Source organism: Bos indicus x Bos taurus, chromosome 1 (assembly GCF_003369695.1).
Source record: "Bos indicus x Bos taurus breed Angus x Brahman F1 hybrid chromosome 1, Bos_hybrid_MaternalHap_v2.0, whole genome shotgun sequence".
Taxonomy (NCBI): domain Eukaryota; kingdom Metazoa; phylum Chordata; class Mammalia; order Artiodactyla; family Bovidae; genus Bos; species Bos indicus x Bos taurus.
In genome coordinates this window covers 106,871,561-106,897,725 of record NC_040076.1, presented here as the reverse complement: position 1 = coordinate 106,897,725, position 26,165 = coordinate 106,871,561, and the positions used below count along the sequence as shown (strand labels likewise).

The 26,165-nt window shown below is 40.1% G+C and overlaps 1 pseudogene; it reads left to right on the top strand.

The window, feature by feature from the left end:
• Positions 1-8,436: 8,436 nt before the first annotated feature.
• On the top strand, positions 8,437-18,374 carry LOC113898057 (annotated as a pseudogene).
• The last annotated feature ends 7,791 nt before the right edge of the window (positions 18,375-26,165 follow it).

Below are 26,165 nucleotides of genomic sequence, written 5' to 3'. Positions count from 1 at the left end.
ATCACTATTAGCAATGAGCACAACCAGCCACATCCCACACTCCTTGCTTTGTCCCAATCTGTTAAACCAATCCAAGGGGTGCCCTCTAGCCAGGCAAGAGCACATCTCTGCCTTGTAGCCCTGGGATCATGGAGCTGCTGGAGGGGTTTCGGTACCAAGTGCCCACAGGCCCAGATCACAACCCAAAGAGGCTCAGGGCAGGCACTTCACCAGTCATCAGCTTGAAGTCTTGGTCCTGACACACAGGAGATGCAGCCACATTTTTGTGCCAATGGATTCTTTTAATGACATTCAAACTACTTGCAAGGTAACTGCTCAGATAACACCAGTCTTTTCTTCACATTAAAGAGCTTCATCACTTCTTTGAAGCACATAATACGAAAAAGCTACATTGATTTGAAAAATCTATTTGCATCATCACAGCAAATTTCAGTATCACATTTGCCTATGAAAGAATAAAAAGCTGTTAGATTCTCTTGGCAACTATTATACATTTTAAAAATTAAAAACTAAATATTTAAAATTAACAAATTATATGAACAAAGTTTCTCATTCATATTGACTAATAAGAGATGATCATTAAAAAGTCAACACAAATGGATATTGATAACTCTTTCAGGCATATAATCTTTTTAAAAAATATTATTTATTTATGTTGTGCTGGGTCTTCATAACTATATAATATAAAAACACACTAAAATTTTTCACCAAACTATAGAAAATTGCCTCCAGCCTTCCTATGGTTTATTCCAATATATCTTACAGATATTATCATTTTCTTCAAGGACCATACTGTGAAAAAGGACTGAGAATCTCTGTTTTAGTTGTTCAGTCACTCAGTCATGTCCAACTCCTTGCGACCCCATGAACTGCAGCACGCCAGGCCTCCCTGTCCATCACCAACTCCCGGAGTCCACCCAAACCCATGTCTGTTGTGTTGGTGATGCCATCCAACCATCTCAGCCTCTGTCATCCCTTTCTCCTCCTGCCCTAATCTTTCCCAGCATCAAGGTCTTTTCAAATGAGTCAGCTCTTTGCATCAGGTATCCAAAGTATTGGAGTTTCAGCTTCAACATCAGTCCTACCAATGAACACCCAGGACTGATCTCCTTTAAGATGGACTGGTTGGATCTCCTCGCAGTCCAAGGGACTCTCAAGAGTCTTCTCCAACACCACAGTTCAAAAGCATCAATTCTTCAGCGCTCAGCTTTCTTCACAGTCCAACTCTCACATCCATACATGACCACTGGAAAAACCATAGCCTTGACCAGACCGACCTTTGTTGGCAAAGTAATGTCTCTGCTTTTGAATATGCTATCTAGGTTGGTCATAACTTTCCTTCCAAGGAGTAAGCGTCTTTTAATTTCATGGCTGCAATCACCATCTGCAGTGATTTTGGAGCCCCAAAATATAAAGTCTGACACTGTTTCCACTGTTTCCCCATCTACCTGCCATGAGGTGATAGAACCAGATGCCATGATCTTAGTTTTCTGAATGTTGAGCTTTAAGCCAACTTTTTCCACTCTCCTCTTTCACTTTCATCAAGAGACTCTTTAGTTCTTCTTCACTTTCTACCTTAAGGGTGGTGTCATCTGCATATCTGAGGTTATTGGTATTTCTCCCGGCAATCTTGATTCCAGCTTGTGCTTCCACCAGCCCAGAGTTTCTCATGATGTACTCTGCATAGAAGTTAAATAAGCAGGGTGACAGTATACAGCCTTGACATACTCCTTTTCCTATTTGGAACCAGTCTGTTGTTCCATGTACAGTTCACAACAAGAGAAGCCACCAAAATGAGAAGCCTACTCACCGCAAGAGAGTAGCCTCGGCTCTCTGAAACTAGAGAAGGCTTGTGAAGCCATAAATAAATAAATAATTTTTTAAAGTTATAATTCCAAAATCTGTTGGCTTCTGTCACTTACCTTGTCTCCTATGAGTTGACATTTCCCTGTTTCTTTGTATGATGGCAATTTTGGATTGTAGATTTGATATTTTGATTGTTAGGTAATGAGGCTCAGGATCTTGTTTAAATCCTACGGAGCATTTTTATATTTCTGTCTTAGCAGGCAATTGATCTGGTTGGGTTCAGGTCACAGGTTCTGACCAGTCCTCTGTGGGTTGCAGTCGTAATGACAGTTGAATTCTCTGAGTTTGCAGGGCTACTGTATGTGCCATCCAGGGACCAGTGTGAGACCAGCATGGTGGCCTGTCACATAGCTCAGTTCTCAGTTGTCTTCAGCAACCTATTTAGGGCCAGGTCTATACATGTACAGATCAAGGGTGAGGGGGTTCATAAACAACCTGATGGGGTTGATTTTCTCAGCTCTTTTTTCTTTAAGATCATCTTGTTCTTTTCAGTTCCCTGGGGCTTCCCTTTTCCATCTCAGTGTCTAGCTACCCGACTCTGCTGTGCACTTGGTACATGAAGTGTGCGTTCCCAAACCAGCAATATGCACTCAATAGGGCAGGGCCAATTAAGTCCCATGTCCACCCCTAAACCATTGACAGTCTGCAGGGGCAATGCCTTGAGCTGACTGGCTTACACCAATCAGGACACTCTTAAAGGGCTGAGAATGGTTGACATTTGACAAAATCAGGCTCTGTGAAGAGCAGTGACATGGCTGTTGGGGTAGACAGCCAGGAGTGTTTAGCCAACACTTCTTGTCTCCTTTTCTTCCCTGAAGCACTAAATGTCAGCAACCTCCTCCCAATCGCTCAGGTTTAAAACCTCAGAGTTTTCTTCTCCTCTGTGCTTCTCCTCCCCATCTTCACTCCTGCAAACATACAAACAGATGCTCAGCCCCCTCACTAAGGCCTCTCTCCTTCATCCTTACATTTTAAAGCCCAACTTTCATACTTCCCTGGTGGTCCAAGGGGTTAAGAATCCTCCTGCCAATGCAGGGGACGTGGGTTTGATCCCTGGTCTAGGAAGATCCCACATGCCGAGGGGCAACTAAGTCCATGAGCCACAACTACTGAAGCCCACGTGCTCTAGAGCCTGTGCTCTGCAACAAAAGAAGCCACCTTAAGGAGAAGCCCACGCACCACAACAGAGTAGTCCCTGCTCACCACAACTAGAGAAAGCCCGTGAAGCAATGAAAACCCAGTGCAGCCCAAAATAAAAAATAAACTTAAAGAATAAAGCCCTCCTTTCTGGCTTTCTTGCCTCAGATTTCCCCTCTCTGTGGTCAGCATCTAAAAGCAGAGTACAACTGATTATCAAATTCCCCTGGCCTGCAGAAGAAAGTCCTTAGTGCTGTGACCCAGGCCTCCCTGCATCTATTCTAACCTTCCATGTCTCGGGTCACATGACAGCCCTCTGTCCCCAGCACTCCAGCAGCTACCTTTGACTAAAGGTCAGTCCTTAAACATACCCTGCATTTTGTGCCTTTTGTTCCAGCTGTGTCCTCCTAAAAGACCCTACTATCAAATCACAGTATTCAAGGCTCAGCTAGCATGCCATGTTCTCCCTGAAACTGAGCCCACAGCAAGTTAACATTCATCCGCCTTCCCCTTTAGGCCTCATGGACATCTCTACTGTAGCTTTTGATCACGATGCCTTGAGTTGCACTGTTGTCTCCTTCACTAGAGCTACTTAAGATGTGAGACCCTCTCTTGTTCTCCTTTGTAGCCCCCAGAGTGCCTGGTCCAGTATCTCAGACACAGTAGATACTGACAACGTGGTTGTTTCATTCAGTTCAGTTCAGTCGCTCAGTTGTGTCCGACTCTGTGACCCCATGAATCGCAGCACGCCAGGCCTTCCTGTCCATCACCAACTCCCGGAGTTCACTCAGACTCACGTCCATCGAGTCAGTGATGCCATCCAGCCATCTCATCCTCTATCGTCCCCTTCTCCTCCTGCCCTCAATCCCTCCCAGCATCAGAGTCTTTTCCAATGAGTCAACTCTTCACATGAGGTGGCCAAAGTACTGGAGTTTCAGCTTTAGCATCATTCTTTCCAAAGAAATCCCAGGGCTGATCTCCTTTAGAATGAACTGGTTGGATCTCCTTGCAGTCCAAGGGACTCTCAACAGTCTTCTCCAACACCACAGTTCAAAAGCATCAATTCTTCAGCGCTCAGCTTTCTTCACAGTCCAACTCTCACATCCATACATGACTACTGGAAAAACCATAGCCTTGACTAGACAGACCTTTGTTGTTGGCAAAGTAATGTCTCTGCTTTTTAATATGCGCGTTCAATTAAATGGACTTGACTATTTAGCCTCTAGGCTTTCCAGGTGGTGCTAGTGGTAAAGAACCCATCTGCCAGTGCAGGAGATGGGCTTGATCCCTGGGTCAGGAAGCTCCTCTGGAGGAGGACATGGCAACCTACTCCAGTATTCTTGCCTGGAGAATCCCATGGACAGAGGAGCCTGGCAGGCTATAGTCCATAAGGTCACTAAGAGTCGGATATGACTAAAGCGACTTAGCATGCTCACATGTAACATTCTTGGGATCAAAAGAATAATTGAAAGGTGAAATAATTGAAGGTGAAAAATAAGTTTCACATTCTAATAGGCTTATATGGGTGTCTTACTCAAAAGACATTTAAGAGGAGAAATCATTCCCTCCCCAGCAGAGCCTGGGTGCTTACCCCTATGCTACCATAGCCCCCTGTGCCCCTCATTTTTATCATTCATCACTTTTCCATTACTCAATTAGTATCTGTTCCCCCACCTCATGCTTTCATATCATTCTTGGAAAGTAGGGACTCATCTTTCTTATTCTCCACTGTATGTCTGACACCTACTACAGTTTCAGGTTTGAAGAAAGCACCCACAAATATTTATTCTTTGAAAGGAATTCCATAATTAAGAGCTACTAAAAAGAGATAAAAAGAAGTTTAAGTCTGTTATATAGCATTGCAAATTGCAGTGATGAGAAATAAATTTGGACAACCAGAATCAACTGAACAACAGCAAATAAGAAAACACCGTAAAATATAGTCTGCCTTTACCAAAACAACCTTTGACTTTTCCTTCTCTTTCTCCCTTTCTTAACGTCCCCAATTTTCATTTTCCTTTCTTTTCCCTTCTTGTTTATACATGGGAATGGGACTGCCAGTTTTCCCCTTATTTCCATTCTCATCTTCTTACACGTGAATAGAGTTTTTAGTTCATCATAAAGCCACATAAGTAAAGTTGATATTTCTTAGCCACCCTTGTAGCTTGGTATAGCCATGTGGCTAAGTTTTGGCCAGTGGGAGATAAGTAGAATGATGAGAATGATATACGCAAATTTGGGGTTTTACCCTTCACAGAAAGAAGTGTGCTCTCTCCTTCCATCTATCCCCTTCCCACCAGCTGAAATGCAGATGTGCTGACTAAAGCCAGAACAGTCCTGTTGGCCCACAGAGTAGAAGCCGCATGTCATGATGTAGCAAGAAGATTGAAGAAGACTGGTCCCTAATCCCACATAGCCACCAAACCCACCCTGGCTGCTTCAACCCACATTGTTAGGAAACTGATCCAGAGAACTGTCTATTTTATTGACCTTTGTCTCTTAAAGAACACCAATATTTACATCTTTCTAGAGCCTGTTATACAGAGTGAAGTCAGAAAGAGAAGAACAAATACAGTTTATTAATGCATATATATATATGGAATCTAGAAAAAACGGTATTGATAAACCTATTTTCAGGGAAGAATTGGAGACTCAGGTCTAGAAAATGAACTTGTGGACATAGTAGGAAAGGGAGGGAGTGAGTGGGACGAATGGAGAAAGTAGCATCAATATATATATATACATATGCACACTCTGCAGTGCTATGCTCAGTTGTGTCTGACTCTTTCGTCACCCCATGGACTGCAGCCCACAGGCTCCTCTGTCCATGGAATTCTCCAGGCAAGAATGCTGAAGTCGGTTGCCATGCCCTCCTCCAGGGGATCTTCCCAGCCCAGGGGTTGAACCCAGGTCTCCTGTATTGCAGGCAGATTCTTTACCATCTGGGCACCAAGGAAGCCCTAAAATACACTATCATGTGTAATGATACATGGTTAACTGATGAGAAGTTTTTATACAGCACAGGGAGCCCAGTCTGTGATGCCCTAGAGGGGTATGATGGGGAGAAGGGAGGAAGGCTCAAGATAGAGGGGATATATGTATAATTATGGCTGATTCACTTTGTTGTATGGCAGAAACCAACACAATATTGTAAAAATTAAAAAACAAAAAAATTTTTTTAAAGATAATGCATAGTCCTCTTTCCATTTTTCCTAATAGAAAAAGAAAAAAGATACCTTTGAAAAATCTTACATTTGCTCTGTGTCTTGAAAAATTACAGATAGAGGCTACTTTGTGATATTTCTATTAAAATAATGTTGACTTTTCAGTGTCTAAATGAGAAAGGAAATGTCGTAATTGGATGTCTATTGAGAATCATCTTGGTTAAAGAAAGGGGTTAGGCAACTATACCCATTGAGACCTTTGAGACAAAAGGAAAAAAATCTAGCAATAACATTACTGATCAATATTTAATGTTACCTTGAGTAGACAGCAAAAGGGATTCTATTGAAAATGCCTTTTAAATTATGTTTGTCTCTGAGAGTTCTGAATCTTTCATTCACTTCTCAATAAAATGAATGAACAACTTAATTTGTGACCTGGCAAAGCAAGGGGAATTATTGACCAAGAATCCCCCTAAAACACCTAGGGTAAGTACTGAGATGTGTGAATTTCATTAATTTAGCTGCTGAGATCTTTGATTTCTTACTCATATTTTTGCAACTTTTCCAACTTATTGATGATAACTTCACTTTTTTTTTTTTTTTTAACCACACTGTGAGGCATGTGGGATCTTAGTTTCCCAAACAGGGATTGAACCCTTGCGGCTATAATGGAAGGTCAGAGTCTTAACCACTGGGCTGCCAGAGAAATCTAATAACTTTATATTTTAAATTAAAAAAAAAAAAACAGTAAACTCAACATTCTTAGATTTAACCTCATGGTTTCTAATATCATGAAAAACTTAGGAAGTACATGGTATAATATTACATAATTGCTCCAGTTCACAGAGGAAATTATATCCTAGAATGATCCATTTGACAGTTCATAAAGGTCTGGGAACATTCAGGATCTCACTTCTAGTATTATGACAGTCCTCTCTTCAGCAGGAAGCTTGCCTGGTTCAGTAGACTTTGTTCATCAAGAAATCTGATGGAGGATTTCCCTGGTGGTCCAGTGGCTAAGAATCCACCTGCCAACACAGGGGACACAGGGTGGATCCCTGATCCAGGAAGATCCCACATGTCTCAGAGCAGCTAAGCCTATGCACCACGACTACTGAATGAGTCCTAGAACACACGCTCTGCAGTGAGAGAAATCAGCACAATGAGAAGCTGACACACGCGATGGAGAGTAGTTCCCACTCGCTGCAACCAGAGAAAACCCTCGCCCAGCAACGAAGATGCAGCGCAGCCATAAATAAATAAATATCTATTAAAACATAGTAATAACAAAAAGCCAAATGCATATTAAAAAAAAGAAATCTGATGAAGGTTTCCTTCTATACAGTCTAGGGTCTGTAGTGCCTGAAGGACCAAGAGAAGAGACTATTTCTTTTCAAAAACCTTTCTGTTAGTCCTTATTGATAATAGAGAGAATCAAGTGTAAGTTACTGATCCCTCTTCCTTACAAACCATTCCCTTGTTGAAGGCACATCTGCATTACCGGTAGATGTGCAGTTTATAAGGAAGCTTATCACTCCAGAGACGGAAGACGAGTAAGGCCCTCCATAGTGGCATCCTGGACTAGAAGTTCCTGTGTGTTCACTGTTCTCTTCAAGAACCTATCACAGAAAAAAAGAAGAAGAACCTAGCCCAGGGTCATGTATACAGCAAGTGCTTAACAAAAATCTGCTGAATGAATAAACAAATAGATTCAATGCATAATGTGAGGAAGCTTAAGACACACTTCCTGCCTTCAAAGAGCTTACCAGTCATACATACCCATTACGTAAACCAGAAGAAACTCATTTCCTAAGAGGCAAAGGATTAATACAGATTTTTAGGTACCATAGTTTTTCTGGAAGGTCATTCTGTAGGGTTTTGATTGAAAAAGACAAAGGTGAGATGGGCCAAAAGAGAAGGAATTCCAGAGAAAAAGAAAGGCGGGCATTAGGACACAGCCCAAGACACCAGGCAGATGAAATGGCAAAATAATGGAGTGGCTGAGGACAAGGTCAGGGAAAGAAGCTGGGGCTGTGTGTGCGGACGGCTCCGGATGACCAGCCGAGAGTGTGGGGTCCATTGTGGGTCATGGGGAGCCACTGTAGTTTGCTCCATTGGAGAAGACAGACAGGAGGGGGCAGGAATAGGGGGCAGCTGCTATCAGGGCCGTGTAACCAGGAAAGAGTGTTTATTAGGGCAGTGGCAGGGCAATGCAGAAAAGGCACTAAAACATCTAGAAGCTCAGCGAACCACTCCTGCAGGAACCGGGATGAACCTGCAGCACTTCCTCAGGCATCGCGAGTCAGTCACCTGGGTGCTACTGTGACACAGGGCAAACTAAAATCGACTCTGAAGTAGAAAAAACTTTATAAAACAGCTCTGTTAACTTTGTTTAAATTTGTTTCAGAAATATACAAAGTCATTTATTTTAAAAAATACACAAAGTATACAGGATAAGTAAAAATTACCCCAAATCCCACTCTCAGCCACCAAGATTACTGTTATTATTTTGGTGAATACTTGCCCTCACATTATTCTATACACAGATACATACAACATATGATAGAATCTTATTAGATGCAATTATTCCATACAAGCTCTTCCAGAGTCAATTTTCCTCACCCTCTAATACGTTGTAAACATTTTTCCATTTTGATAAATATTGATCTACATATAATGATGTCAATCAGTTTGCCTCTATCACAGTGTTCCACTGATGGATATTTGGATTCTTATTCTGTGTGTTGCTCTAAACAATCCTGTGACTAACCTCATTGTGTATATTATTTTTCAACTGTATGATTATCTCCTTAATACAAATCAAAGAAGTTGGATTAGCTAGGTCAAAGGTATATATCATTTTATGTTTTGACACATATTCCCAAACCACCCTCCAGAAAAGTATGTTTTATTCATTTACACAATAACTATTTTTTGAGCACTTACTATGTACCAAACACTGTTTTATGTGCTGGAAATACAAGAGTGAATAAAATGGACAAAGTCTCTGCCCTTATGGAATGTACATTCTAATGTAGGACAATAAACAAACAACTAAACATATATTGTCAAATAGTGGTAAGTGTTACAAAAGCACAATAAAACTGAGTAGCGGGGTGGAGAGCCCCAGGGGTCAGGGGAGGAAATAGAGTGTTTTACATAAGATGGTGGGGAAGGGACTATGAGGAAGAGACATGATATCAGACATGTGCATGCCTGTGGGGACAACAGTACAGAGAGGGAACAGGAAAGCCAAAACATCTGACGTGGGAACACGGCTGGCATGCATCATGGCCAAAAAACCAGTGTCTCTGGAGAGACTGGAATAAGAGGGAGCGTTGTGGGAAATCCAGATGGAGAGGTGGCCAGGTCAGACCGGAGAATTAGGGATGAGCACTTGTAGAGGTGTTCCAACTCGTTATGATCTTGGCTAAAGGAATGAGACTCTAGCCTGAGACTATTAAAAGGAGAAGAAAGATGGAACTGGGTCTGTTTTAGCTGTGTTTTACCACTGCTTCGTCTTCTATTCACTAAACACTGCTTAATAGATGTCTGCATTCCTTCTTCCCCTCTCCCAACTCCACTTTCCCACTTATGACTAGGGTCTGGCAAGAATGGAACACATGTAGGACTATGTATATGGAAAGCGATTTAAGCGTCCATTATGCAGGTCTTATTATGAAGTCTTAGGATATCTCCCAACTTCAATGAGATCTGAAAACTCCTTTTGCTGGCATCTTAACTAAGCTGAGAGATTCCCTGCTCCCATGATCGGAGACCTCTATCATCTTAATAAAAACTCAGGCAGCCACATGGGTTCATCACAGCTGACTTAAATCCATATGAACTTTCCCAAGTCCTCCTAACACAGAATTTTTAACATGGAAGGTGATCTATAAATATATACTGGATAAACAAAAGAATATTCACAAATTTTCTCTGAAGGCACCTTTACTTTGTAGGAAGAAGCTCTATCCTATTATTTTGCTTAGTGTCAGTTTCAGGGGACACATTCTGACCACGTTCTTCAATTCTGATGCACTTTGATTACAGTTCCCTGGGCCCTGCCTTTGAGTGTCTCCTTACAATCTTCTGGGAAGGTTCAGGGGATTTAAATGTGTCCAAAGAGAGCTTGGGACTTCCCTGGTGGTTCAGTGGTTAATAAGACTCCACATTTCCAATGTAGGGGGATTGGGTTTGATCCTTGGTCCAGGAACTAGATCCCACATACCACTACTAAGACCCAGAGCAGCCCAATAAATACTTTAGGGATTCCAGGTGGTTCAATGCTAAAGAATCTTCTTGCCAGTGCAGGAGACAGCAGACAGGAGACATGGGTTTGATGGGGAAGATTCCCTGGAGGAGGAAATGGCAACCCACTCCAGTATTTTTGCCAGGAGAATCCCATGGACAGAGGAGCCTGATGGGCCCAGCCTGTGGGGTCACAAAGAGTTAGACACGGCTGAGTGAGCACAAGGAGAGCACCCACAGACAGTGTTTAGGGCAAGGTTTGAGTAAACACAGGGCTTTACTCTCTCCCAAGGTAATTATCTGCTTGGGATAAGGATTTCTTCTCCAGTGATAGTATAGAAATTGCACAGCAAAAAATAAGACTAAGAGCAAAAGAAATTTTTTTAATTCAAAGAAGAAAGGTGATTTGCTGATAATGGAAATTGCAATGTTGGCTAATTTACTGTTCTTTAAACAAATTAATAATAGTATTTTCTTCTGGTTATGAAAGTACTTTGTACTCATTCTAGAAAAATATTTTAAATATCAAAAAGCATAAAGGAGAAAATAAAAACTACTCATAATTCATTATTCACAGAAGACATTTTGCTGGATTTCCTTCCTTTCTAAACATCACTATGATCATACTATATATGTATAGTTTTACATCTCTCTTTTTCATCTGACAACAAATTCTGAACTTTTTCCCCCAAATACATTTTTTAATATTATTACTAAAAGATACACAATGTTCCAACTATGCCTTTGTCATAATTTATATTATGTGTCTATTACAATTAATAGGGGCTAGAGAACAGTAGTTTTCAATCTATATTATAAACTCTTATAAATAATGTTTCAGTGAATATCCTTATACATAATCATTATTTAAATCTCTAAACAATGTCCTAAACTAGACCCTCAGAAGTATAATTACTTGGTCAAAAAATGAGTCTTTTGACAAGTATTTCAAAACTGCTTTCCAAAAAGTTTATATTAACTTAGACTCTCCCACTACTCTCAACCATCCCGCTCATGCCACAGCATTTTAAGAGAGTAGCAAAGAGATGCTGGGTTCAAATCCCAGCTCTACTATCTTAGGGAAGTTATTTAACCTCACTAAAGCTCAGTGTCCTCATTTGTAAATCAGGGATAGTAATGGTTATCTAGCTCAAAGAGTTGCTGTGAGGGTTAAATTAAATAACATAGAATTGCTTAGTACAGGCCCTAGAACGTATCAGGTAGTCAATATTAGCAGCTCTCATGTAGTTAATGTTACCAGTAACCAGTAACATCACCCTTCCCCAAATTACTGCTAGCCAGAGCAATATTTGGGTGCAAAATCCCCTAAACACAGTCATAAAAAGTACCAAGCTTCCCTGTTGAAATAGCTGAAGTCACTCAATTATTGTATCCATACACAAAGCCTCAGTATTCTAAAAATACTCACCTATTTGGTTTCCACCTGGAAGCAAAAAGGGTCTACTGAAAGGTGTTATCTACCCTCTATACATTATTTTAACAATGGTATGTTTTTCTTTATTATTCCAAGGGAAATATTTATTTAAGGGTCAATGGCTCAAATTTGGATTTTTTTTCCAGCAAGAGAAGGAATCAACATAAACAGCCTTGTAATTCATCATTATAAACAGACTTCATAACCTTCAATCTATTATGTTTTGGTCACAGCCTCTCAGAAGAGATCAATGTCTTTTTTAAAAAAAAGTCCCTGAACAACTTAACAAAGAAAAAGTTTTTCTAATTATTTAATAATCTGAAAGGTCCGCTGGAACTTTGCTTAGAATTCTGTGAGTTTTTTATTTGACTATTCTCAGACTCTTCAGTTGAGATGATCCCAAGGTATTAATAAATGAAATCAATTGTGGAAACTTGTTTATTAGATAGATGTCCTAAAATTGCTGCAGGAAATTAGTTTAGCTCTATTTAATCCAAAATAGATCAATTTCAAGTGCTTTATGGGAATATATTTGATTAATCTTTCTATAGAGCTAAATATTTACTGGGTGTGGAAACATTGGTTCTCAGCTGATGGAGAGAAACTGCTCAATAGTGCTCTGTGTCCATTGTCTAAAAGGCTATTACTATCAGTAGAATAAATATACAGTTTTAAGTTCCTTGGGCTTCCCTCATAGCTCAGTTGGTAAATCAGCTGCTTGCAATGCAGGAGACCTGGGTTTGATTCCTGGGTCAGGAAGATCCGCTGGAGAAGGAAATGGCCACCCACTCCAGCATTCTTGCCTGGAGAATCCCATGGACAGAGGAGCCTGGCAGGCTACAGTCCATGGGATCGCAAGAGATGGACACGACTTAGCGACTAAACCAGTACCACCACCAAGTTCTTTGAAGTTCCTTGACACTGGGTAAATTTACACCATTGGTTAGGAGAGAAACACTGGGGCATTTCATGCTGTGAAAACAACAGAGGAAATGAAATTGTAGGATATCAGAAAAGGTCCTGACTGCTGCTTTCACCTGGAGTTTCTTCTCTGGAAATCTACTCTGGTCTGATACCAAAGGTAGCATCTCGGGACAGAAAACTGATTCAACTCTTCCCTTTCTGAAGTACAAATACGGCCAGTGTTTTCCTGCCCTATTTTCCTTCTCCCTACTCTGAGATCAGTGTTATCAGACCCTGTAAATTTGCCTTGCAGTGGGTCCCAAATAAACAGAAGTATATGATAACAAGCAGTTGGGTTTAGACGTCTTTCTGTCCAACTGGTTTGGCCAAAAAAGATGGGTAATGCTTCTTGTGAGATAGACAAAGAAAAATTCTTGGAATTGTCCAGAATCTGAGTAAGAGAAAGGTACTCCTTCCTCCTTGCTGCAGTGGCTATCACTTAGTTTGACAAGCAAAGCGCAGGGTAGATTTTGCTCTAAACTATCTCTTTGGCCTACACAATCATACGGTGTAACCCTAAAATTCATTTTCTCAAGTGCCATGTGTGTTGCTGAATTCTTAACAGTAACATAAGAAAAGCAACAGGACAAATGATAAAACATAACTTCAGATCTCAGCTCCAACCTGGAAATCAAAAGGTTTTATTGTGATTCTGCATGTGCCCATCTCTGGGCAAGGCATGCAGGGGATACAAATGGAAAAGAAGGATGCAATGAGTTCCTGAAGGATGCTATGGTGTAAAGGTCTCTCTGTATATTTCTCATTACCTGTTACAGAAGAGAAAGAAAGATTATCATATTACCTTCTCAATAATAAGACCTTGTTTAAAGTTCTAAGCTTCTGCTAAGAATATCAGAGCCCACATAGATTCAAATCCCAGTACCGTTCCTTGCTAAATATAATTTTCAGTGACTCACTAAGATGTCCTGTTCCTCAATTTCCTCATCTATAAAAATGGGGATGATAATACCTATGTCATATGCTGTGCTGTGCTAAGTGAAAACTGAAAGTGAAAGTTGCTCAGTCATGTCCAACTTTTTGCCACCCTATACACTGTAGTCTGCCAGGCTCCTCTGTCCATGGAATTCTCCAGGCCAGGATACTGGAGTGGGTAGCCATCCCCTTCTCCAGGGGATCTTCCCAACTCAGGGATCAAACCCAATTCTTTACCCACTAAGCCACCAGGGAATCTCAAGAATACTGAAGTGGTAGCCTATGCCTTCTTCAGGGGATCTTCCTGACCCAGGAATCAAACTGACGCCTCCTGAATTGCAGGTGGATTCTTTACCAGCTAAGGTACCAGGGGAGCCTGTGCTAAGTAGCTTCAGTCATGTCCAATTCTTTGCAACCCCACAGACTGTAGCCTGCCAGGCTCCTCTGTCCATGGAATTCTCCAGGCAAGAATACTGGAGTGAGCTGTCATTTCCTTCTCCAGAGGATCTTCCCAACCCAAGGATCTCTTATATCTTAACCCGCATCTCTTATATCTCCTGCATTGACAGGCAGGTTCTTTAACGTTAGCGCCACCTGGGAAGTCCCAAAGGTCATTCCTATTATTCTGTGTTCATCACAGCTCTTCTAGTGCCAAGGATAGTATATTATTTTTAAAAAGAAGAAGTCCATCCATTGTCATAATCACTCTGAATTTAAGCTTTAACTTTGGAATGCCTAGCAGACCATGTATTTAAAAGGGCTATTTGGTTTCTATTTCTAGCCATGGCAGGCTGGCTTGTAGTTAAAAAAAAAAAAAATCTTCCCATGAAAATAGCTAGAAGAACTAAAAAAAAATTTTTTTTAATGTTAATGTCTGAAAACATTGAAGAGCCACTGAGGTAGCCAGGGCTTCAAGAGGCAAATCAATATCCCTAAAAGAAGGCAAACTCATTAAGACAAACCTGACATTCTACAATCCCTACTGAGTATCTGTTGACTCACATGCATAATGGATAGAGGATAGAGAACCTGAGCAGAAAGTGGCTTTTGAAAAGCAGAAAAGGTGAGCAGGAGTTTTGGCAGACTCATTGGAGAGACAAATATTGAAGCTCAGGGCCACTGAAACAACCAGGACTTGAGACACTAAGATTTTGGAGGGGAAAAAAGTGCAGAGAACTGATTTAAATAGAATTATCTAGTTTTTACCTCTACATATTTGCGAATTAGTAAGCAGAGCAGACCAAGAGTTAGAGAGGCAGAACAAAAGGCTATTAAGAGACTGAGAAACTAAACAGAGCTAATGACAGTACCATGCTGCTGCTGCTGCTGCTGCTAAGTCACTTCAGTCGTGTCCGATTCTGTGCGACCCCATAGATGGCAGCCCACGAGGCTCCCCAATCCCTGGGATTCCCCAGGCAAGAACACTGGAGTGGGTCACCATTTCCTTCTCCAATGAAGGAAAGTGAAAATTGAAAGTGAAGTCGCTCAGTCATGTCCAACTCTCCTCGACCCCATGGACTGCAGCCTACCAGGCTCCTCCATCCATGGGATTTTCCAGGCAAGAGTACTGGAGTGGGGTGCCATTGCCTTCTCCGAATGACAGTACGATAGTGCTGGATAAATAAACATTAGCACTCAGAGCCTAGCAAAGCAGAGTGGGTTTTGTAAACATTTCCTGCTTTCAGTGGAACTGATTGAACTACATTCTAGAAATAAGGGTAACCAACCTAGATAGCATATTCAAAAGCAGAGACATTACTTTGCCAACAAAGGTTCGTCTAGTCAAGGCTATGGTTTTTCGTATGGTCATGTATGGATGTGAGAGTTGGACTGTGAAGAAGGCTGAGTGCCAAAGAATTGATGCTTTTGAACTGTGGTGTTGGAGAAGACTCTTGAGAATCCCTTGGACTGCAAGGAGATCCAACCAGTCCATTCTGAAGGAGATCAGCCCTGGGATTTCTTTGGAAGGAATGAGGCTAAAGCTGAAACTCCAGTGCTTTGGCCACCTCATGCAAAGAGTTGACTCATTGGAAAAGACTCTGATGCTGGGAGGGATTGGGGGCAGGAGGAGAAGGGGACGACAGAGGATGAGATGGCTGGATGGCATCACTGACTCAATGGATGTGAGTCTCGGTAAACTCTGGGAGTTGGTGATGGACAGGGAGGCCTGGCGTGCTGTGATTCATGGGTTCACAAAGAGTCGGACACGACTGAGCGACTGATCTGATCTGATCTCTGAGATGCAGATCAGCCCTGTAAAGGCTTAAAAATCCAGGCTCAAGTCAGCTTATTCCCTTATTAGTTTAAGGTATTCTGCTTTTAATCTGACCATTTGCCAGAGTTAACATCATTGAGAGTCTTTATAACTTTTCATATGCAATGTCTGGCATTCAATCAAAAATTACCAGACATACAAAGGGACGGGGCAAGAGAAAAAATACACAATAGAAACAGATACAGAGATGATCCAGACACTAGAATTATCTGTCACAGAATGCAAAATAACTGTGATCAACATGTTCAAGAAAATAGATGACAAGATGGAGAATTTCATCAGAGATTTGAAATCTATGTATTAAAAATAAAAAGCCAAATATAAATTCCCAAACTGCAAAATATAATAAATGAATTTAATAGCAGTTTAGACAGATGAAATTAAAGTTCAGTAAATGAATTTAACAACAGTTTAGATAGATGAAAAATGCATTAGCAATTCAGAAGATTGGTTAATAGAAAATATCCAGATGGAAGCATCCAAATCAAAAAAAGAAGAAAAAGGTGAAAAATACAGAAAATAGCATAAAGATATGTAAGACATTGTGAAAAGGTTGAACATATGTGTAATTAAAATTCCAGAAGGGTTCTAGAGTGAAACTGAATTGGAGCAATAGGGGCAATATTTGAGAATTTTTCAAAATCAATTTGAAGGGATCAAGTTATAGATTTAAAGGGATCAAGTTATAGATTCAAGAAGTACTACAAACCTTGAGCAAGATAAATCCAAAGGAAAACACATCTAGGAATAGCATAACCAAATTTCCAAGAAAACAAAACAAAAAAAGAAAATCCTCCCTAAAATCAGTCAGACTATCTTCCATATTACCCTCAGGAGAACAATGAGAAACAGAAGTAATGGAAGTCAAAGGACTCTGGGATAACATCTTCTAAATGCTAAAAGAAAATAACGGCCAAGCAAAAGTATATTTCAAATATTAAGGTGAAATAAAAACATTTAAGACAAAAAGTAAGAGGATTTGTTGCCAGCAGACCTGTGCTTTAAAACAAAGAAATCTAATAGGAGCCCTTTAGGCAGAAAGAACAATTATCTCTGGTATAAGATCATAAAAATGTGGAGGAATAAAAAACACTGGAAAATAAACATGAATAATGACTATATAAAACTATAAAAATGACTATTTGGAGACTTTAAAAAAGCTAGTACTAGCTAGCCTGCTTTTCAGGTCTTGTATGTTGAGAAATTTTCACTGTTTTTTAAGAATCAAAAAAGGATTGTCTTAACTAAGACAACAAAAAAAGGAATAATCTGTTTCCTTCCACATGAGGGGCCATACAGCATCAAAACACTAACCTCAGCCCTTCTACTCACTGAAGAATAGGGCTTGTGATGGCCCTCCAGGGATTATTTAAAACCTCATCAATCACTGTTTAGAAACCAGCCCCACAAAAGGAAACTATCAACATGCTAACATACTAAGGGCAAGGCTGCTGGGTTACAGGGCCTCACCCATTGGCCAGCTGTGTGTACATGATCCCAACAAATTGTCCCAACAATCCCAGCAGGTAGGTGTTTTTCTTCCTGTTTTATAGGAGTTCAGAAAAGTTAATGAAATAACCGAAAACTGTACAGTTAGAAAACGATGGAGGGAAGGGGAGGAGCAAGGACCATGGCCTCTGTGGTAGCTCTTGCAGTAGGCTAGGAAGGAGAAAGGTGACGCATTTCATGACAGCTGCTGTCTGCCTCACAAATTCCGGGACTCGTGCAGTGCTGTGAAGAAGTTGTTCACAATATAAACAGATAACAAGCAAGGAGGATCTGCCTGCTCCAATGGAAAATCCTCATAAAGAGCCTCTGAAAAATTATATCTTGTGTGGAAACCGTGTAGATTGTAAGAATATACAGCTTTTATCCCAGTTTATGTCTCCATTTACTGGATGCATTTATGGGAGGCACATAACAGGTCTTTGTGGGAAGAAACAAAGAAATCACAAAAAGAATTAAGAGAGCTCAAATATAGGGAGTTATGCCAGTTACATATAAGGATCCTGCATATCTCAAAGACCCTAAAGTTTGTAACATCGAATATAGGGAGTAAATTATATAAAGTTGTCATCAATAAACTTACTTTGCAATTAAAAAAGAAAACAGAAAGTGATGGATGTTTAGATTTTAAACCAGTTCTGCAAAGCCCATGCTCTTTCCACTGTACCAGGCCAGAGGCTAGAAAGGCTCCAGCCAGTGAAAGAAAGTGAGTCACATAATAGTTAAAAGAGAAGATCGAAAGATGTGTAGCACATGTGCAGAATACTCTTCAAAACAGACTGAAATGATAAAGGGATGGATGGATGAATGAATGGACGGAATACATGCGCATGTGTGCTCCGTCACGTTCGACTCTTTGTGACACCATGGACCTCTGGCCCACCAGGCTCCTCTGTCCATGGAATTTTCCAGGCAAGAATACTGGAGTAGGTTGCCATTTCCTTCTCCAGGGGATCTTCCCAATCTAGAGATGGAACCCGAGTCTCTAGTATCTCCTGCAATGGCAGGTGGATTCTTTATCACTGTGCCACCTGAGAAACACCAGAGATTATACAACAGTGTAAATCAACTATGTTTCAATAAAAAAACTTTTAAGAGCTATCAGAATGGGCCCAGCAGCTCTCTGGGAAGTTCACTTCACCTGCCAGTAGGTGATCTTTTAAAAGACAAATAAAGCAAAACAAAAATAAATAAAGCTGCAATATATTTGAATGTTAAATAATTCAAACAATAAAGAAAACAAACAAAAAATCAGATTTTCTCTGTACTTTAAAGATTCAATCTCCTTCTCTAGTGGAAATGGTCATTGATTTTTTATGCTCTTATGAATGTAGATCTATGTTGATACTATACTGACATCTATGTGTACATACATATGTGTGTGTATAAATATATATGTATATACTTTTTCCTTGCACAAACAGAAGCATACTACACAGTGGACACTGAGCCTTAATTTTTTGGGGGGCATGGCTCACAGCACGTGGGATGTTATTTCCCTGACCAGGGATGGAACCACTGCACCTTGCATTTGAAGTGTGGAGTCTTAACCACTTGTCCTCCAGGGAAGTCCCTGAACCTTGATTTTTCACATAACTATTTTTTTCAAGATTTTTTTCAAATGTGAACCATTCTCAAAGTCTTTGTTGAATTTGTTACAACATTGCTTCTGTTTTATGTCTTTTGGATTTTTTGGTCACGAGGCCTGGGGGATCTTAACTGCCTAACCAGGGGTCAAACCCACACTCCCTGCATTGGAAGGTGAAGTCTTAACCACTGGACTGCTAGGGAATTTCCTCACATGAATTTTCATATAATGAAGGTTGTTCCTATCACACATACAAATCTAACTCAAGCTACACTGAAGAGTCCATTGAAAAGATGAACTGTCTTTTAATGAAATAAGCCCTATTAATGGACATTTAGAGTATTCTAGGTCTTTGATATTAAAAATAATACTTTCAATGGAAATAAGTCCTCATGTATATGTGAAAGTGTTAGTTGCTCAGTTGTGTCCAACTCTTTTCGACCCCATGGACTGTAACCCGCCAGGCTCCTCTGTCCATGGGATTCTCCAGGCAAAAATACTGGAGTGGGTTGACATTTCCTTCTCTAATATGTGCAAATAGTGTATAGGATAAATTCTTGGACATAGAAATGCTGAGAAAAAGTATATATGTATTTTTTTTAATTTTAATAGCTATGGCCAACTAACGCTTCCAATAGATTGCACTAGATTACACTCCCTCCAACATAATATGGCAACCAATTTCAACATACCTATAAATCATCAAACTTTTTAGTTTTGTGAAGTGTGAGGCTAAAAACCATATCTAATCATTTTAATTTGCATTTATCTAATTTTAAGTGCAGCTATTTGTCATATGTTTCTAAGTAATTTATATCTTTCTTCAAAATGTCTATTCATATTCTTTGCCCATTTTTTATTGGATTGTTGACTTTTTTCTTTTTAATATTCATATTCATATACTAAGGAGATGAGCCCTTGATCTGTCACATACTGTTGCAAATGTTTTTTTTTCTAGGTTATTATTTGTCTTTAAATGTTATCTATGGTATCCTTTTGTTGTAGAAATGTTTGTTCTTTATATAATCAAATTTATCATATTTTTCTTTTTAATGTCTAAGCATCAGGTGATCTCATTAGGCATGAGGCTGTGATGGCCAGGAGCCATATCATTTTTGCTTGTTTGTTTGTTAAACTGTCTCAAGATGCAGAAAAATTTGCAACAATATTCATAAAAACCTTTATTCTGGAGCACCAATGAGCAATAATAACATCTTTCCTGGAAATTTTTTCTTGAAGACCACTGTCAGTATTTTTGAGGTTATTTAAGACAGTATGATAACATATAAATGTTGCCTATAGAAACAATACTATGAACGTTTAGGACTCCCCTTTCCCCTCATTGGGAAGTTGCCACTTAACATTTAAACGACTGCCAAGAGGCAGCTGTGGAAGAAACTAGTGACCCTGTGTCTTAATCCAAAAATCTTAACTACTCCTGTCACTGTGTAGTGGTATTTCATAGTGATGACTCTCTTCAACTTTACAAATACTTACCTGGTGATTGATTATATAATATGATCCGCATGACTAAACTAGGCAACCAGGCATTACCATCTCCATTTTGCAGATATGAAAATTAGGAAAGGCAGTGGCCTGTCTTAGTTTATACAGCTACCAAGTAGCAGAAGGCAGCTAGAATTAAGGTCTTCTGATCGTAGATGCAAAGTCAGTCTTTCTGGCTCAGCTCACTACTTTTCTCCCTGCTGCTAAAACACTTCACTGCCAAAACAAAATTGCTCCATAGAACCAGCCTCATTAACATGTCATGCCTGAGGCTTGTCTATTCAGTTCAGTTCAGTTCAGTCGCTCAGTCGTGTCAGACTCTTTGTGACCCATGGACTGCAGAACACCAGGCTTCCCTGTCCATCACCAACTCCCAGAGGTTGCTCAAACTCATATCCATCGAGTCAGTGATGCCAAACCATCTCATCCTCTGTCATCCCCCTTCTCCTCCTGCCTTCAATCTTTCCCAGCATCATCGTCTTTTCCAATGAGTCAGTTCTTCACATCAGGTGGCCAAAGTATTGGAGCTTCAGCTTCAGCATCAGTCCCTCCAATGAATATTTAGGACTGATTTCCTCTAGGATTGACTGGTTGGATCTCCTTGCAGTCCAAGGGACTCTCAAGAGTCTTCTCCAACACCTCAGTTCAAAAGCATCAATTCTTTGGCACATAACAGGAATATAAGACTCTGCTTCTTACCCTGACAGGTCACCTTTCAGGAGCAGAGCTGTACTGAACCCCACTCTGTCAGGTGGGGCGTGAGAACACCAGCTGATTTATGGTCAAATTCAATGATCCCTATAGAATAGAACTGCAGGAAAACTAACAGCAGAGTCCTCACTATGTTATGTTTACAATACCTACTTACAGATTCACATTGACACACAGATCACAAACCTCTTTGGAACCTCACTTCTTCCAAGAATGGAATGCTACTCTAAATCATGGCACCAAAGATACAGTGCTAAGTCTTCAGTTCAGAGTCTATGACTGTGAAATTGTCTTCTAAGGAGAATAACAACAAAGGCAGGTAGTCTGAGCAACTACTGATTTTTTGGTACAGCTGCAGGTATCCCGCACTACTGATAAATTTGGACAGTGTAACTTATTTCAGTTTGGGGGTGGGAGAAGCCATCCTGTGTACTATAGGATGTTGAGTAGCACGTGGCATCATTTCCCCACCCACTAGATGCCAGTAGCAATCCCTGTCCCCATTATAACAACCAAAAACTGTTCCAGACATTGCCAAACGTCCTCTGGGGAACAAGACCACGTCCAGCTGAGAAACAGTGATACAAGACCTTAAAACATTCTGCCAAATATCTGAAAAGACCTCTGATTACCAGTGATGGATCTATTAGATGAGATCTCAGATTGGTCCACTGCTCAAACTCAATGGGAAAAGAATGACTAATAGAAAAACTATCTGAGTATACCAAACTACAATTAAAGTTTGCAAACAACCCACTCCAGTATTCTTGCCTGGAAAATTCCATGGACCGAGAAGCCTGGCAGGCTACAATCTATGGGGTTGCAAAGGTCGACAGAGAGACTAACACACACACACATACTTATATTTATATATATTTTTTATCCCCATTCCTCATCCCATCACTCCTCAGTGGGATCTATCCTAATGTGTTTAACACATTTCATTTGTTTGCAAGTGTCCTTGTATAACATGTACCATTTTGAATATATTCTTCTCATTACAGTAAACACAAGTCTGCAATTGCTTATCCACAATTCTGAAACCTCACAGCTCTGGACCCCAAAAGTTTTTCCTTAAACTCACTTAGTAAAATCTGATGCATGGGACATGAGGTTATTTGTAGCCTTTATCCACTTAATGTAACCCATTCCTACATTTGGCTGCAGAAATATTGTGTTCAATCATGAGATGCTGCCTTTTCTTTTTCTAAAATCCAATTTTTTTGTATTCCTAAACAAACCTGACTGCAAGAGGTTTAACTGTCTGTGTCTAGTATTATACACAGATCTTATTCTGGTTTTATCTTTACGTTTTTACCTAGTATCATGTTTTAAAGATATACTCATATTGATGTGTATACATCTAGTCCACTGCTTCTAAATGTTGCAGAATACTCCAGGAAGTGGATCCCTCACATTCTATTTATTCATTTCCCCACTGGTGGGCAGCTAGATGGTCTCCAACTCCCACCACTACAACCAATGACTTAACATGTATGAACATCTTCATACATGCCCTTTTATGGACCTTGGGATCTATATTTCTTTAGGATGTATACCCAAGCTAGAACACTGGATAATCAGGTATGCAAACACTGGATAATCAGGTATGCATATACTTAATCCAACTGAAGCCAGACGCCAAAATGCCCTCCAGTATAGCTGCATCAGTCTACTTGCATTATATAAAAGAACCTAGGATCCTACATTTTCACCAACACTTGTCAGTGTCCAATGTACTCATTTTTTTTTTGGTGGTCTAAAAGGTCAAAGTGATATATTCTTCTTCTTTACTGTTGTAGTTTTCAGATTATACTATATTTGAGCATCTCATGATGCTGGTTAGCCTTTGAGGTTTCCTTTCTGTATATTGCTGCCTGTTCATAAGTTTTGCCCATCGTCACTGGGGTTTCTTTTTCTTACTGACTTTTAGTCTTCTGTACCTCTGTACCTTCTATACTTTCCTGTTGGTTTTAGACATTGCACAATATTTTCTCCCAGTCTGTCAGCTATCTCTTAACTTTGTCCATAGTTAACAGGAAATCATACTACAGAAATTTTTAATTTTATGTAATCAAATATTTGAGTATTTCACTTACGACTTGGGGCTTTCCTATTTTTTTAAGAAGTCCTTCCCACTCTTGAATGATGAAGATAGTGTCCTACATTTTCTTCTACTACTGTAATAATTTTACTTTTCACATTTAGTCTTTAACCTACTTCTAAGTGGCTCCACTTCTGTATGATAAAATTTTCTACTAAACAATCCATGCTTCCCTGATTGATCTAAGTGCCATCATACCTTTATACTAAATATACATACATACGAGTCTGTCTATAATTTTCTATTTTGTTTGAAAGGTGCATTTGACTGTCTTATTGCCAAATGTTATTTTTATTACTATTGCTCTGAACTATATCTTTATATCTGGTAGGACTATTTGCCTATCTCTATTATTTCTTTACAGGTTTAACTTAGATATTCATGGGCTTTTATTCTTATATATTTTGAAAGTTAGTGAAAGTTAAGTCGCTCAGTCGTGTCCGACTCTTTGCAACCCCATGGACTGTAGCCCACCAGGCTCCTCCGTCCGTGGGATTCTCCAGGCAAGAATACTGGAGTGGGTTGTCATTTCCTTCTCCAGGGGATCTTCCTGACCCAGGGATCGAACCCAGGTCTCCCACATTAGAGGCAGACACTTTAACCTCTGAGCCACCAGGGAAGCCCCAAAGCTAGAGTACTGTGATTAGGCTTATTATTAAGTTCCTCAGAAAAATTATTTGTAATTTGTTTTGGGATTGCATTGAATATGTGAATTAACTAAAAGAGACTTGAGCTATTTATTTATATCTTAAGATCTTCCACCCAAGGTTATGTGTTTCCATTTAAATTAAATCACTCTATGTTCTTGACTGAATTTTCCCCAATGGTGATTTTATGCTTACATTAACTCATGTAATAATCACAACCACCCTACAGTACCTTTATTATCATCATTTTTCAGATAAGGAAACTGAGCTCAGACAGATAAGTAATTTGCACAAGAACACATGTAACTAGCAGAACCTGGATTCAAACAGTTTAAAGTCCATATTCTTAACCACTGTACTGCTTCCCCATCAACAGGCAGTTACTTTATAGTTTGGCTGCTATTGTGAATGGTATCTTCTTTTTATTACTGTCTATTTATTATCTGGTACATTATTTTTATTATATTTTCTAAAAGGTTGTTACAGATGTAGAGAAATTTGGTTGATTTTTGAAAGTTAGTATTTGTATCCAATGAAATTTATAGATAGAGTTCATACAGATTAATTCTCTTATTAGTTTAGTATTTGATCTATTCTTTCTGTTGCTTTTTTATATATCAACTGTAAATAATGAGAGTTTTGTCTTTTACTTTCCAATTTTATTTTATTTTATTTATTATTTTTTTTTCACTTTCCAATTTTAAATCTCTCATTTCTTTTTCTTTCCTTATCTCATTGGCCAAGACATCCAATATAGTGCTAGACACCATGTAATTGCGATCATGGCCAAAGAATGTCTCTTATAGAACATTAATGTTATCTCAGAAGAAGTCTGTCCTTTTATCTTGGCTACAGAATGTGCAGCACATCAGAGAACTGTTTCACTAAAGTACAGGTTAGAAATCATGTCTGGTGGCCAAGAATCCATTCTGAGCATAGGCCTGATGTTCATTTATACTGCAGAAATTCTTTTTCATAGGAGACAGCCCTTCCAAGGGAGAAATGGCTCAGCTAAACTTGACTTCATTTTGACTTTGCTGCTGCTGCTGCTGCTGCTAAGTCGCTTCAGTCGTGTCCGACTCTGTGCGACCCCATAGACAGCAGCCCACCAGGCTCCACCGTCCCTGGGATTCCCCAGGCAAGAACACTGGAGTGGGTGACTTTAAGTACACATAACTCCATCCTAAATCCCTATGGCAACAGTACAGCTCAGTACCCCTTATTTGCTTCACACAACCTGCAGATGCAACTGTTTCTGACAATCCATTGCTCTCTATCCCCAAGGGGTAATTCAAAGACCACAGCATTGGAAGGAGCCTTAGAGATCAACTGTTGGTCTCATTTTACATCTAAAAGTCCCTATGGTGAGTATCTCATAGCAGATGATCTACTAAGGGGACTGATACCAACAGAAGAGAGAGCTGGAATCAGAGAAGGGGTTAACACAGCTTTCTCCTAATTGGTTTCATCACCACATCTTTAGTAAAGGTTGGCCCTGCCTTGCATTCACGATAACATCTCAAGGCTTACTATGACCTCATCCATCCAGACTTCAACAGGGTTCCAGAGGAAGCGCCACTCTTCTCTCCTGTACTCCAGAAGGCTTATCCCTCTACAAGATGAGTGCATCTGCCTAAAGGTGGACACTGGACACTGAAGTCCTGGGGCCATAGTGCAGTCAGATCCATTGGAGGCTCTGAGTGGATGATCAAACACACCCTTCCCTTTCATACATACCCAGGGTGACTAACGCTCATGGTAGAAATGAGTGAACTGAAAAGTCCCACAGGAACCTCAAACCCAACACATCCAAAATGGAACTTCTCAGTGTCTCCTCCAAACTCACTCCCCTCTTACAGTAACCCCTGCACAGGAACCAGAACAACCTCTCTTCAGCCATCCTCAGCACCTTCCTATCCTGCTCACCTGAGGAGTTACCAAGTCTTAGTCCCTCCCCACCCTGAGGATTCCATTGCCCACCCTTGAGGCTCCAATCTGAATAGGGCTTGGTCATGCCCTCCACTCCTGACCCCTGGGACCCATCCCCCGTGTGTATGTATGTGTTAGTCACTCAGTTAT